The sequence below is a fragment of the Pinus tabuliformis genome, chromosome 3_2 (assembly GCF_031772625.1).
Source record: "Pinus tabuliformis cultivar Carrire ecotype Pingquan chromosome 3_2, CPIR1, whole genome shotgun sequence".
Lineage (NCBI taxonomy): Eukaryota > Viridiplantae > Streptophyta > Pinopsida > Pinales > Pinaceae > Pinus > Pinus tabuliformis.
The window spans coordinates 525,795,981-525,812,670 of NC_142302.1; positions in this window are offsets into that span (position 1 = coordinate 525,795,981).

Sequence of the window (16,690 nt, forward strand, 5' to 3'; positions counted from 1 at the left end):
AAATTTGGTTGACTAAGCTTGATTGTAGTGACCATGGCTCCATGTTCCTCTAAATAATCTTGTTGATCACATTGAATATGGTTGAGAAATCTATGCTATGGTAAGATGTTGTCTTGAATATTGGGTTACATTAAAGTGGTTAAATTTAAAATAATGTTATCTTAAAATAAGTATAACAATGTTCCTCTATCGTTATGTCTGATTGTGACATTCATCTTAGTTGGATTATGTTAAATTGCTACATTCTTAAGTCGTTATGTTGTATTTGAACATTCATCAAGGGATATATTGCATTAACCATTAGTTGATAATGATTGACATTGGTGGATTTTATTTTGTTTCTCAATGACTCTTTTCTTTTTCTTTTTTTAACCAAAACAAGAATTTCTAGAGAATCTATTAACTCAAAAACTTGGTTGTCACTATTACACCAGGTTCAACTATTTCATAAATTTCACAAACGAGCCTGTTGCAACATGTCTATAGAGACTTGAACCCACACACCTAGACAAACAAATTGTTCAACAAATCATCAAAGCTAAGATCTTTTGACTATGATAGCAGGACATGGGGGTGGACTTTCATCCACTTATATGTGCACAATTCAGGAAACCAATAAATATGGTATCTCTCGGTGCAACCACAGTTTCAACCACTACCTCAAGGTGCCCACATGGCTCATAGGAATCCTTCATGAGAATTGCAGCTTGCACAATGGTGAAATACTCCTCACTCTCAACCATTAGATCCAACCCCTTTGAAGTTTTCCTATGACTCTTTATTAATTATGGTTACTTTTAAAATAATTTTGTTTTTATGCATTATATGTTAGGTTTTAAGTAGATCATCAATACTATAATTCATATTAAGCAGTTTTTACCAAAAAAAAAAAAATTACCATCTATTATATTTAGTTACTTCACTTCATTTACTTAATATTTGAGTTTGTTTCCTTTTAATATTAACCATGTTGACCACACTTTACTATCAATACCAATTTTGACCATAATTAATCACATTAATCATGATTAATAATAATAACAATACTAATTATGATTAACTCTTAAAAACAATAGTTCATTATAAAAATGTTCTTTTATTATTTATTTATATTTTATTATAATATTATACATTATATTTGATCTTTATATACATGATACATATTATAATTTAAATTCAACAGATAATATTAAAGATATATATTATTTACTCTATTTAATTATTAAATACCTTTGGATCTATTACATTATGCTTTTTTAGTACACCTATCAAATTATTTATATTTATTTTTAATTAATTATAAATTTAAAATAATAGTTTTATAACTTACTATACTTTATCGGAAGAATCCTACATATTATAATTTAAATTAAACAGATAATATTAAAAATATATATTATTTACTCTATTTAATTATTAAATTCTTTCGGATCTATCCCATTAAGTTTTTTTAGTACATATGTCAAATTATTTATACTTATTTTCAATTAATTAAAAATTAAAAATATTAATTTTATTACTGACGTTTCATTAGGGGAAGTGTCGATCTGCAATCGAGAAGAAATAGAATTCCATTTAATAAAAAAATTCAAAGATTAAAATAGTATTATTTAAATATTATTTTAATCCATTACAACCTGAAATATCAGGTCTCCCAATTGTATTATCCAGATAACCTTTTGTGTGACAAGTTGTGACAGCGATAAAATCTAGCTGCCAAAAAGTGAGTCACTTGAATAAGTGTAGACTTGAGAAAACTATTATTAAAAAAAAAAAATTGTTTTATTTTACTTGAAACTCACAACTTGATCTCTTAGTCAATCTCCATTGCTTTATTATTGATGTTTCGTCATTATACATGTCATCTCGTCGTAAGGGCATCATACACCTGCTACATTTTTGTATTATGTCAAATACCTGAATTGGTATGCATATATACTATTAAAAAAACATATTCTCTAATTAAGATAACAACAAAATAGAAAAAACTTTAGGAAAAAATATACAAGTATATTTTCAATGTAGGTTTTTGTGATTTATGATTAATATTTAATTAAGATAACAACAAAATAGAAAAAACTTTAGAAAAAAATATACAACTATATTTTTAATGTAAGTTTTTGTGATTTATGATTAATATTTAGTATTTTTTTACTAGATTATATAGAAATTTTTTAATTTTAATAATGATTCATCATTATCTATATCTTCTAAATAAATCATAATAAGTGATTTGAAACTAGTTGACTTAAAAATTTATATATAATTTAATCCAGAAAATACTAGATATTATCAACATGCTTATATAAAACACAGGGTTTCTTCTAAACTTTTGATATTTTATGAAATTTGCGTTCTGTGAACCGACAAAACGACCTTATTGAGAATCATATGTTTACTGACCACGAATCTCAATACTGTGTATCTATATTTTGTATAAAGTTAAAGTTTCATTATTATATATATTTTGTATAAAATTGCAGATTCATTATTAAAGACTGTTTTTTCTTTTCTATTCTCTGACGCAAAAATTCAGGGATGTTCAACATTGGTCAGCTTTCCAAATTTTTATTTTTTGTATTTCTTTAAAACAATAATTTGTTGAAATGATCTTTTGGAGCTGTTTCATAATGTTCAAAAAAGTTTTGAGTAGTATTTTAAATATATTATTTATTAATTTATATGAATTATAATAATAACAGTAATAATATGTAGTGTTGTTGTTTATTATATGTTTTTATGTAAAAAGTAATTGATAGGAATTATTGAGTGCATGAGTAAATTCATAAATTTAGTAATGAAATATATTTAAATACAATCGAGGGAAGTAACTAAAATAATTAATAGACTAAATAAGTTTGGAGCAATATAAAGATAGATTCATAGATAAGTTTGGATGAAATATTAGCCCCATTTGTTATAAAAGTTAAGCTTTTATTAAAATATTTATTAAAATGTGATTCCTCACATTTTATTTTATTTTTAGCTTATAGGACTAAATAAAGAGGAGAAAATACAATATCTAGTATCTTTGTATTAAATAATGTATATATGATATAAATCAAATAAATAATTTCTTAAAAAGCTAATTATTGTAAGAAACTATTTATTTAAATTTAAATTTATACCTGTCTTTATCCAGTGGCAAATAAATAATCTATAGTAGAATTTCTATGTTAGAAAAATCAAATTGATATGAAGTATCTCGTGTCATCTTAATCTGACAAATAATTCATATGCAATAAAATATTTAAATAAAAAAATACAATGTCTATATTAAAATAAAAAATTAGTTACACAAAGGCTTAGGTGCAAGTGCAAAAGATTCCTAAAATTTATTTATTTTATTCTATATTTATTGTAATGCTGAATTAGACTTTATTTTTCCTATTGCATCATGATTTAAAATTAAATTCTAAAAATATATAATATAGGTAAGGTTTAATGATGAAAATGATTGAACCAAGTCCATTCAATAATAAAAATAAGTTTTAGAGAAAAATGAAGAAAATTAGCAAGGAAAAAATCAATGTAATATGCAATGCTCCTACTTTTGTTTTTTAAATAAGTCATCTTCCATGGTTGATAAAAACTTGAAAAATAATGAAAACTCTTTTTTTTGGAAAAGAAATATTAATTATGGAAAAATCCATAAATTTGGTTTTTTTTTGGAAATTAATTAATAAAGATAATTAGAGCTTTTTCTCACTTTTATTTTTTAAAAAGTTTTTTAATTATGAAAATTTAATTTTAAACCATATAAAATTAGTCATCCACCAAATCAAAAATTAGAAATTCAAATTTTGAAAATTCAAAAACTAATTTTCAATTTCAAAAAAATAAATTTAATATTTAATTTTACAAAATTTTTAATAAACTTTAGTGTCTAATTTTTTTTTAAATTAATTAAAAGTCAAATCATTTTTTACCCCAACAAGTGAACATAAAAATGTAGTATAATTGTATTAAATGTTTAATATATAATCAAATGTAATGGGTATGATTAAGTATATTGAAAGAGTTAAAATAATTTATACATTTATAAACATCTTTTAAATAATGAAATTTTATAACAAAACCTTCTAATAATTAAGTTTTCGTATATTTGTCAATAGGCTAAAGCTAAAACATGCTAACGCAATATATATTGTGATTTCTATTTTAAAATATAGAATATATAATTTATTAATAGTTTATCAAATTATATTCTAAAAATAATCATTCATTCAAAACAAAATATATTTTGTGTTTTGAAACAAGGGCTACATAATAGCTAGTACCTGCCGCTTAGTTTAAATATAGCTTAATTAAACTAAAAAGCAATAAACACAAAAAATAAAACAATTAATAAAACATTGTATTGTTGAATGTCATCACAAAAAATTAATAAATATGATTAACTAATATTGTTTATATTAACATATATACAGTTTAATATATATGTTTATTATCTATGCGTGTGTTTTATTTTTTATTAATACATATAATTTTTTACATTAAATTCATTAAAATATGTTATTAATATAATAATTAGTCACATTAAATGAAAATATGGAAAACAAAAAATTATAGGTCATGAAAATGGAAATAATAGAAAAAATAATAAAAATAACAAAGTTAAATAGAAGGGAAATAAAATAAAAATGAAAAATTAGTAACTGATAGAAATGGAAGTTACTAAAAAAACCTATAATAAGACCTCAACCAATCACCTTAGAAATAAATAAATTTAAATAATATTAAAAGATAACAAAAATTGAATTCCTAATGTTAAAGTATGGATAAGAAGCATAATTTTTCGGTCAAAGGCAAACTAATATGCAGTCAAAGGCAAAACTAAATGCATAATACCATGGCTGCGGCATGTATAATAATAACCCGTTTTATAATTTTAAGATCGTTCTAAAAAAATAGATAAATTGTTCCTCCTATTCTAAGATATTTTTATATTAACACTCAGTAAACAATAATCATTATTATTTTCAATATATTTATGACCTATACAATTATATCGGCAAAATATCACACTCACTCACCTGTGTTATTCTATATGTAAGTAATATATCTTATTCGTTGCAGACATCGATTTTGTCAGTTCAATCCCATTCTATATGTAATAAGGTTGACTACATTTCTTTGAAATTTATATATAGAAATACATAGACTGCATTCATGAAAAATTTATTTACAAGAAGGTTAGGGTTGCCTACCATTCAAATTAAGCATTAGATTAAAAACGAATTTATAATTGCTTCTCATACACCTAATACATACCCTGTGAATGTGAGGGCCCATGGCCAAGATGCGTAGGGATATGACATATATGTTGAAGTATTTGTTCTTCTTTATCTCCTCTATATAGCATAGTTTTTTCAGTAGTTGGGCACCATATTTCTCAATGTGAAAATACAAACAAATCCAACCATCATTATGTACAGTTGTGCTTCTTGAAACCTATTTAGGACAAAATGAAATGTCACATTATGTTGGACAAATGAGAGTTAGTGCTCCTTGTTTTTAGCGACATGTGTCTAATAATTTGTTGAGAATTCCTTAACTTTAATGTTGCATTTGTTTACTATAACATATGATGGTTTTGGTTTAATGAAAATAGTTATTCAAACAAGTGGTATAGAGCCAAAGGTCTCGGGAGGGAAAGACACTAGGGTCCCACTAGGATAGGTTGGTGGCTGAACGAAAGCTCTATGATAAGCATCCAAACACTTATAGCATAATGCAGTTCACATTATCTACATTAAAAATAATCATAAAAATTAACTAATTTATAACTTTTCTTAAATTATTATTATTAGTAATTATAGAAAGAAAACATATATACATTTGAAAAAGCATTAGCATTATTCTTAATTATGGAGATTCACCCTCTCTTTGCCATGGAAACTTTGAACTCCTAAAAAGGTTTTGTTACATTACCATGGCTTATCAATATTTCATGCTCAATATGACACACTTTGATATCACATTTTCTTTAATTACATAATTTGAGATAAGTTAATTTCTTAAACTTCTATCTATTAAACTACTATAAATATTTTGCATATTCTAGAAAGGTTAAATCTCTACTATACACCTAATAATTACAGATAATTACATTAAAATTCTAAAAGACCTATTCTAAAATAAACATATTTGTTAACATAAATATCTATATGATATCATCAATTCTATTCTACATGTAGTTATTGTATATTTATTTTTACTATTTTGGCGTTATCATGCTCATGTTGTTGCTCTTAATCAAATCTATTTAATTTTGGAATTATCATAATATTGATAAAATCTTATATATATATATATATATATATATATATATATATATATATATATATATATATATATATATATATTTGCCAAATATTTCCCTATATATTTTGGATAATAGCTAAGATTGTTTCCTTTGGCTTAGTTTGTTTTTCCTAATCTAAGTTTTTGGAAAAAACATATAAAATAAACCTTTTTGTTTTATGTAATAAATTTTCTTATGTAACTGCTTTAAAAGTTGTCGATGGATTTAGAAAAAATATAATAGGTTTCTATTTATCCCTGTAAGCCTATAGATGCAATATGAAAAGCATAAAACAAATGGAGAGTGGGTTGAATGGTTGGGATAATATATTCCTGTGATTTGGTTGTTGTAAATCTCCCTTGAATAATAAGAATAATGATTATGATTTCCCCGTCGATGTTTTCCTCACAAGGAGGGTTTTACCACGTAAAACATTGCGTCAATTTATGTGTTTGATTGTTCTTCTATCTTGTTTATTTGCTAATGTTTTATGAAATTTCAATTTATTTGTAGGTTATGTTTTCGCTTCTCAACTCAACAAGTGGTATCAGACCTTTCGGGAAAAGTTTCCATTAATGGAAAAGATGCAAAGTGCGAAGCTTGAAATTGAAAAGTTTAATGGCAGTAATAGCTTTAAGCTATGGAAGGTTAAGATGTAGGATATGCTTGTGCAGCAAGGAGTGGCAAAGGAATTGTTGGGAAGGGAAAAGAAACCTATGGGCATGGATAATGAAGACTGGGAGGACATGGATGCAAGAGCCCTCAGTGTTATTTGTTTGTGCTTGGCAGATGATGTGTTTTTTAACATCGTTGGAGAGAAAACAGTTGTAGGATTATGGACCAAGTTAGAAAGCCTTTATATGACAAAGTCCTTGATAAACAAAATCTACTTGAAGTGACAATTATACAGTTTGCGGATGAAGGAAGGTACAAATATCTCTGATCATTTGAATTCTTTCAATACTCTTTTATGTTAGTTTTCTAGTATAGATGTAAATCTCGAAGGGGAAGACAAAGAAATTACACTATTGTGTTCTCTGCCTGAGTCTTGGGATCATTTTGTAACCTCTATCAGTTTTAGTTATATTGATACCATTCAATTTGATGCTATTGTGGGAGATTTATTGTCTGAGGAAACTCGACAAAAATCTAGCCTTGAAATCTCAACATCTCAAGTAATGGTGGCAAGAGGTTGATAAAAAAAAAAGATTAGAATTTGAGAGACACGTCAAGATCAAAGTCAAGAGGAAATAAGAGTAAGTTAAAGTGTTGGTACTGTAACAAATCAGGGCATCTCAAGAAGGATTTCTCAGAAAGAAAGGAACAAGCTACTAAAAAGGACTCCATAAAGGAAGCTAATCCAGTTGAAAGAAGGGCATGTATTGTTGATGAGGTATTTTCCACTTCTATTATTTATCAACATCATCATAATTGGTTTCTATATTCTGGTGCTTCCCATCATATATATCCTCATAGGAATTGGTTCTCTTCATGCTAATCTATTGATGATAGTGTGGTTTTCATGTGTAATGATGTTACATGCAAATTTGTTGTGATTGGTAGTATCAGGATTAAAATGTATGATGGTACTGTTAGAATGTTGACAGAGGTGAGGCATGTGCCTGAGCTTAGAAAAAACTTAATATCTTTGGGAGTGTTAGATTTTGTTGGTTATAAATGTACAATTCATGGTGGAGTTATGAAGGTGACAAAAGACATATTAGTAGTGATGAAAGATAAATGGTTTGGGAACCTTTATAAGCTTGAAGGATGGAAAGAAACAAATAATGCAACAATAGAATCTGACGGTGCAAGTGACTCTACTTGTTTATGGAATCAAAACTTGGGTCATATGAGAAAGAAAGGGGTGAAGGTATTGGTTGATCATAAGTTACTTCCAATCTTGAAATATTTGAATTTGAATTTCTGTGAGCATTGTATTTATGGAAACCAATATAGAAAGAAATTTAAAACAGGAAAAAATGTTAGTAAACGTATTCTTGATTACATCCATTTAGATCTTTGAGGACCATCTCCTAAAGTATCTTTTGGAGGAACTTCATATTTTGTAACATTTATATATCATTACTCTAGAAAGGTGTGGATCTATTTATTGAAAATAAAAGGTGATGCATTTGATGCTTTTAAGAATTATAGAGCTATGATTTAAAGGAGCATTGGCAGGTCAGTTAAATGTTTGAGAAATGACAATTGAACTAAGTTTACTTCAAAGGAATTTGAAAATTATTGCAGGGAAGCTAGGATCGAAAGACATAAAGCCACGTTTTATACTCCTTAGCAAAATGGTGTTGTTGAACGCATGAATAGGACTCTTATAGAGAGAGAAAGGAGTATGTTTTGTAAATAATACTGAGAGGAGGGATGAATCAGTATTATCAGATCAATAATTTTATTTCCCAAATAGATTTATATACACTACTTCATTGAAGCGAACTAGCATGTACATGCGACCGTGCTTAAAGAAACCAACATATATGCAGAGATCTTGTGATTTAGATAGTTTATCATGTGTTGAGCTTAAACCAGTATATCAGATATTTATTAGATAGTGTAGTAAAAGCATAATAAAGCATCACACATAAGAAACACACATGAACACCAAGATTTAAGGTGGAAACCCAATGTCGGTAAAAACCACCTGCTACTGTCATCTCTACCTTCTTTTAATAATAAGAAAATATGTTTACAATCTTGTACAGGTGCATATTCATACCAGTACGCAGGCTTCTACCTGTAGAAGGTTACAACCTTCTCTCATTTTCCAGCTTCTACTAGAAGGGAGCTACAACCCCCTAGCTCTTGTACTAGCCGATATGTTTACTAGTACGTAGGTGCCAGCCTACAGAAAAATTCACTCTTCCACTAGGTCCCACGTTTCATAAATTTTCCGACTAGATGCTCCTGGTACACAACAATACACATGAAGGCCTCGTTTCATCCAATTTTCATACTGGACGCATCAAAGCTTTAAAACTTAAACTACATCAACCAATATTCAGTTAATTTGAACAATCAGATCACTAACACTAGAACACTGTGTTGAACCAAGAATCTTGCATCATCATCCAGAACTAGATGTAACCTCAAAAATCATGCATTATAGTGTATACACTACTTGGTTGAACCCAACCTGTGTGTATATTCTACTTCCTTTAACCCAACCTGTGTATATATCTAAAGATATTGAATCAAAAAATTCTGAACCACAGACTGTACCAATTACTGACATTTTGAAGATCTACTATCATATTAAAAAGTTCAAAACATATAGCAACAAGGATCACCCTTCCTTCTTAATCAATCAATCAATCAATCAATCAGACTCAATTTCCTTATAAAATAGTTCTACGTTCAGATCTAAGAGGGCTTCATTGACGGATAGCAGTAAAACAACAGAATTTAATTAGATAGATCAGTCAGATCTGAACATAAGCTTTACTTTTTGTATACTCTACTTGAAAGAGTCAAACATGCATGTACGCGCGCTTTGGCCAAGATGAACCTGCGTACAAATCTGCAAATTTTGACTCAGAACTTTGTTGCAATTTCAAACTTCAAATAAACCCAGATCATGATAGATATCAAGCAGAACTGGTGCAAAACATCAGATCTGGTCTCAACCAATATCAGATCATTCAAGAATAAGTCATTTCAAGTCTCATGATTCCTGATCCAATTTTGAACTCAAGGTGCACATGAAAATTTCAGATCCAGTCCCAAACATAACCCTGCAACATAATATATACTTAAGATAGAAGTATCCCTTAGAATCTCATTGCTTGCACTCCTTGGCCTAATGATCTTCTCCTCCTTATATACTCTTAGGCCTTTGTCAATACCTTGGACCAAAACCACTTAGGACCAGTACCTTGGACCCAATACCTAGGGTCAATGCCTTGGACCAAATGCCTCGGACTAATTACCTTGGACCAGAATACCTTGGATCAAGTAACTTGGACGAAAAACTTGATTTTCCAACATGTACGCGATTTTCATCCTGTGAAAGTGCGTGTCTATGTTATACGCTACTTTTGTTCTGTTAAACTGTGTGTATACGCACCTTGGACAAAGTGAACCAGTGTATACCTCTCTTTCTTCATTCTTTGGAGTCTGATTTGCTGTTGAACTACTACACTGTGAACTTTCATCTGAGTGAGTTGCAATCAAGGACAACACCTGTATCATAATGCCAACAATCTCCCCCTTTGGACTTGATGGCAACAACAACACCAAGACACTCTCCCCCTTTGACATCAAGGGTAAAAGGTGGACCAAGATATTCTCTCCCCTATGTTGTTCATGCTACCCCTGAGTACACGCTGACTTGTCTGATTGAGATCGCCTTTGTACATGCTGAGATGCACTAAAACCATCCATGCTCCCCTTGAGCACAAGCAGAGTCTACTATATAACTCAACTATGTGAGTATGACCTTCCTATCACCAATGACTCATACATACATCCATCTCCCAACCAAGTGGGGATATACCAAATGTTTATGATTCACAGAAATGTAATTACATCATCCATCCCATGCAAGGTGGGGATACAAATTATATCATTTGTCCAATAGGACTGATTCAAATGTATGAGAAGACATATCATACGCTAGACTTTTACATGACTTAAGCAACAAAACGGTATAAATATTTGAAGCCATAGTTGGACTCAGCAACCATAATGCCAACAATGTTGAATGTACGTGAAGGCTAATTCCCCCCCTGAACCTATGTTACATGTGCATTGTTAACAAGTCTGACAAGCATATACGTTCCTTGACCCTCAGAAAATTGCTTGTCTATGCGACTATACTTCATGAAACACGCATATAATAACCTTTCTCTGAAAAATTTGGTTTTAACAGCAGGATGATGCAGCAACTACTCCCGAATTTTTTCTGAGATATTCAAATGTCTCTTTGGGCAATGGTTTAGTGAATATATTAGCAACCTGTTCTTTGGAGGTAACATACTCCAATTTGACCTTTTGTTCAAACACTTGTTCATGTAGAAAATGGTACTTGATGGGTATGTGCTTGGTCTTGGAGTGCATGACTGAATTCTTTGAAATACTGATGGCACTTGTATTATCACATAGAATGGAGATAGGTGGAGTACATGTGATTTGAATATCTTGCAAAGTTTGCATCATCCAAAGTAGTTCTGTGCAGCAAGATGCAACAACCACATATTCTGCTTCAGCTGTAGATAAAGCAGTTGAACTTTGTTTCTTGCTGAACTAGGACACTAACCTGGAACCCATATAGAATGCACCACCACTAGTGCTTTTTATATCATCAACACTTCCTGCCCAATCTGCATTTGTATATGCATGAAGAGTAATATCTGCATCTCTAGGATACCATAAAACAAAGCCCTGAGTTTGTTGAAGATATTTGAAAATTCTTTTGATTGCCTGAAGGTGTGATTCATTTAGATTTGCTTGGAATCTTCAAACTATTCTTACTGCATGCATGATGTCAGGTCGGGTACCTGTTAGATAAAGCAGACTGCCAATCATGGATCTGTAGGTAGGTTGATGTACTACTGTTGATTCATCATTTGAGCTGAGATTGCATCCTATTACCATTGGGGTACTTACAGGTTTAGCATCTTCCATTCCGTACCTTTTCAAGATCTGTTTGAGATATTTGGTTTATGAAAGAAAAATACCATCTTTATTTTGTTGAACTTGTAGACCAAGAAAATAGTGTAGTTCGCCAAGCAAGGACATTTCAAATTCTTGTTGCATTACTAAAGCAAAATCCTGACTCATGGATTCTTCATTGCTACCAAAAATGATATCATCAACATAAACAACAACAATTAGCAATTTATCAGTTTCAATCCTTGTATATAGATTGCTATCTGCTAAACCTTTTGTAAAACCTTGTTGGTGTAGATATTTGTCAAGGTGGTAATACTAGGCCCTTGGAGCTTGTTTTAGACCATAGAGGGCCTTTTTGAGTCTGTAGACAAGTTTTGCATCATTTCCAAGAATGAATCCTTCTGGTCGTTCAATATAAACTTCTTCTTCTAAATCTCCATTCAGGAAGGCTGATTTTACATCCGTTTGGTATACTTTGAATTTTTGAAAGCTAGAAAGAGCAAGAAACATCCTTATGGCTTCAAGTCTGGCAACAGGTGCAAAAGTTTCTTCAAAATCTATACCTTATTGTTGAGCATACCCTTTACAAACAAGTCTGGCCTTGTTTCTAATGACTTCTCCATTTTCATTCAGCTTGTTTTTGAAAATGCATTTAGTTCTTATAATATTTTTATCATGAGGTCTAGGAACTAATTCCCAAGTATCATTTTTTTTCAATTTTCTCAAGTTCTTCATCCATGGCCTTGACCCAACATTCATCTTTGCATGCTTCTTTTACATTTTGAGGTTTGGTGGAGGATAGTAATGCTAGATAGCTTGAGGTCCCTGTAATAGTTCTTCTTGTCTATACACCTACCTCTTTTCCCCCTAAAATTTGAGTTTCTGGATGATTTTTCTAAACATACTTGGATGGAGTATTTTCTTCTACCATTATCTCTTCTTTTGGTGCTTCATTGGTTTCTTCTTCAATATGATTTTGATTTGATGTGGGAAAATAATCCCCATCTTCTTCATTGTCATAATCTTCTGTTGATTTTATCTGTTTTGGATTTTTTCATGCTTCATCAACTACAACATCAATGCTTTCAACAATTTTTCCAAGTCTTTTATTATAACATTTATATCCTTTACTTCTGGAAGAGTAGCCAAGAAGAATACCTTCATTTGCTTTGGGTTCAAACTTACCAAGTTTTTCATCAGTCCTTTTGATATAACATTTGCTTAAAAAAACTTTAAACTATTTTATAGTAGGAGTCTTACCATACCAAAGTTCATGTGGAGTTTGAGTGTTGTTTACTCGAACATTTTCTTGGTTGAGAATAGTTACGACAGTGAATGCAGCTTCACCCTAGAAGGTTGCAGGAGTTCCAGATTCATCTAGCATAGCTCGAGCCATTTGTTGAACTGTTCTGTTCATTCTTTCAACCACACCATTTTGCTGAGGAGTCCTTGCGGTGGAGAATTTCCTTTTTATTCCATGTTGTTCACAAAATTCAAAGAATTCATCCGAGGTAAATTCCCCTCCTCAATCAGATCTGAGGCATTTGATTTTTCGATCTGATTCATTTTCAACCAAAGCTTTGAAGGCTTGGAACTTTTCAAAAGCTTCATCTTTATTCTTTAGAAGACCTATCCAACACATTCTGGAAAAATCATCAGTGAACAAAATAAATTATTCCTCTCCACGAGGTGAATTTTTCCTTGATGGTCCACATAAATCAGTATGGACAAGTTCAAGAGGCTTACTAGCTAACCCTTCCTTTTCCATGAAGTGAACTCTGGTTTGCTTGCCAATTTGACATGGTTTGCATATTGTATTTTCTGGGATGCTAATATTTTGAAGATCACGAATAACCTTGAATCTGCATGCTTTTCTTATTTGAGAAAAGCTTATCTGTCCCAATCTTCTATGCCACAACAAGTTTAATTCATCATTTTTGCTTAGATAGCACTGTTGTTGTCCTCCCTTAAGTATGTATAAGTTGTTTGGAGTTCTTGTACCTTTGATCATGGTCTCTCCTATATAAAACTCACGAACAACACATTTGTTTGATCTAAACACCACTTCATTTCCTTGATCATACATTTGACTGACACTCAATAGGTTATGCTTTAAACCGTCTACATACATAACATTTCCAGCTTTAACCTTTTCTTTCAAGAAAACAGAGCCTTTACCTTTTATGATAGCAGGGGTTTCATTTCCAAATGAGACATTATTTTCCTTTTCTAAGGCATTATATGAATGAAGTTTTTCTTTGTCACCTTTCATGTCTTTTGAGCATCCACTATTGATGTACCACTGAATTTCTTGTCGTTCTGCATACAAGGCTATACCACATCTTTCTGTTTGTGATTCTTTCCTTCTCCATATCTTTGAATTTAATGGAGTTTTCTCTTTTGAGATGTTTGCCGAAATTTTCTCTTGCATTCAGATTCTTCATGACCAAAGTTGTTACATATTGGACATTCTATTTCACTTTCAAGAAGAGAAAAGTTATTATAGGAACTTTTCTTGATCCCTATTACATTCCTTTGATTTCGTGCTTCTCTAGTCATGATGATTTTGTAAGAAACACATTGAGCAGCTTTGTGTCCAAAATTATGACATGAAAAACATTGCCCATTAAAGAAGTTCCTGCGACTATCAAATCTATTGACTTGGTGATTGTAGTTTCTATTGATATTCATCTTTGGAGAAAATTGAGTATGATTTACTTGAGGTTGGTTGTGGCTTCTATTCATCCTTGGAGTAAATTGTGTCTGATTTACTTGATGATCTGCTTTATGCCTTTGCTGACGATTGTCATACTATTCACTAGTCTTTGCTGCATCAAGATAGCTTTTGGTGGAGGTTGATGACTTTTGTGATTCAGATGCTTCTTTAGTATATCTAAGACCTGTCTTTATCAGAGGAGAATGTTAAACTTTGCTAATTTCATCTAAGGTCTTTGCTCCTTTAGCAAATCTAAGATTGAGAGATTTCATTTTCTCAAGATCCTTTCTTAGACCCACAATTTCACATTCTAGTTTTTCATTGAGTTTTTCCTTTTCAGTAATTTGGTATGTCAAGGTATCTATAATCATATTCTTTTCTTCTAAACAGATTTTGAGTTTACACATTTCTTCATGAAGGTCGTCCTCTTTTAAAGAATCCCAAAAATTATCATCGTCATAAGCCATGAGAAGTTTGTAATCTTGTCCAGTTTCATCTTCATCACTATTAGATAAACCATCGCTATCTTCATGAGTATAGTAGCTCCTTTTATTCAGATTTGCTTTCTATTCCCTTTTGTATATTCCTTTCCTTTTTCAAATTTATCTTTATGAGGACATCTAGCAGTGTAATGACCGACTCTTCCACAAGAAAAACATTTGAATGGTAACTTACCTCTAAACCTTCCAGAACATTGTTGAATCTTTTTGACAAAGTTTACCCCATCTTGTTCTTCTAAAATATGTCCTGATTCATTGTGTTCTTCCTTTCCTTTTGCTGAAGTTTTGAATGCGGCTTCTCTCATATCTAATGGTCCTCCTTTTCTCATCTCAAAGGCTGTTAAGATTCCGTGAAGCTGCATCATAGTGATACTCTGCAGATCCTGTTTTTCTTCTACGGCAGAGACTTTGGATTCAAATTTAGTAGACAAGGATCTCAAAACTTTCTCAACTAAGGTAACTTCCTTAATTTCTTCACCCAGATTCTTCATACAATTGACAACTACATCTATACGTAGGAAATAACTAGCTATACTTTCATCACCATGCATCTTAAGAGTTTCACACAGAATTATGAGAGTTTAAAGCTTAGCACGTTTTACCTGAGAGTCTCCTTCGTAGCTCAGAACAATTTTGTCCCATATTTCTTTGGCTGATTTGAGCTATGTGACTTTGACAAACTTTGATTGTGACAGACTTCCTAATAAAGTATTGACAGCTTTGGCATTGGTTTCATATTAAATTTTACCTATCGTATCTGTAGGAATTGTTGTTGGAAATGTATATCCTCCTTCCACAATTTCCCAGACATCTATTCCAAGCGATTGTACATAGGTTGTGGTTCTTATTTTCCAATAAACAAAGTTTCTCCCATTGAATATTGGTGGTCTGATGGATCCCATGCTTTCTTGATTATTCATGATTATGGATCTCCCTTCAAGCGATAAAGCTTATTTTGAAGGACTTGCTCTGATACCAATTGTTGTAAATAACACTGGGGGGGGGGGTTGAATCAGTATTATTAGATCAATAATTTTATTTCCCAAACAGATTTATGTACGCTACTTCAATGAAGTGAACTAGCATGTACACGTGACTGTGCTTAAAGAAACCACTGTATATGAAGAGATCTTGTGATTTAGACAGTTTATCATGTGTTGAGTTTAAACCAGTATATCAGAGATTTATTAGATAGTGCAGTAAAAGCATAATAATGCATCACACATAAGAAATACACATGAACACCAAGATTTAAGCTGGAAACCCAATGTGGGTAAAAACCACCTACTGTTGTTGTCTCTATCTTCTTTTAATAATAAGAAAATATGTTTACAATCTTGTACTGGTGCAGACTCATACCAGTATGCAAGCTTCTACATGCGGAAGGTTACAACCTTCTCTCATTTTCCAGCTTCTACTAGAAGGGAGCTACAACCCCCTAACTCTTGTACTAGCTAATATGTTTACTAGTACGTAGGTGCCAACCTACAGAAAACTTCACTCTTCCACCAGGGAGCATGTTTCATAAATTTTTAGATT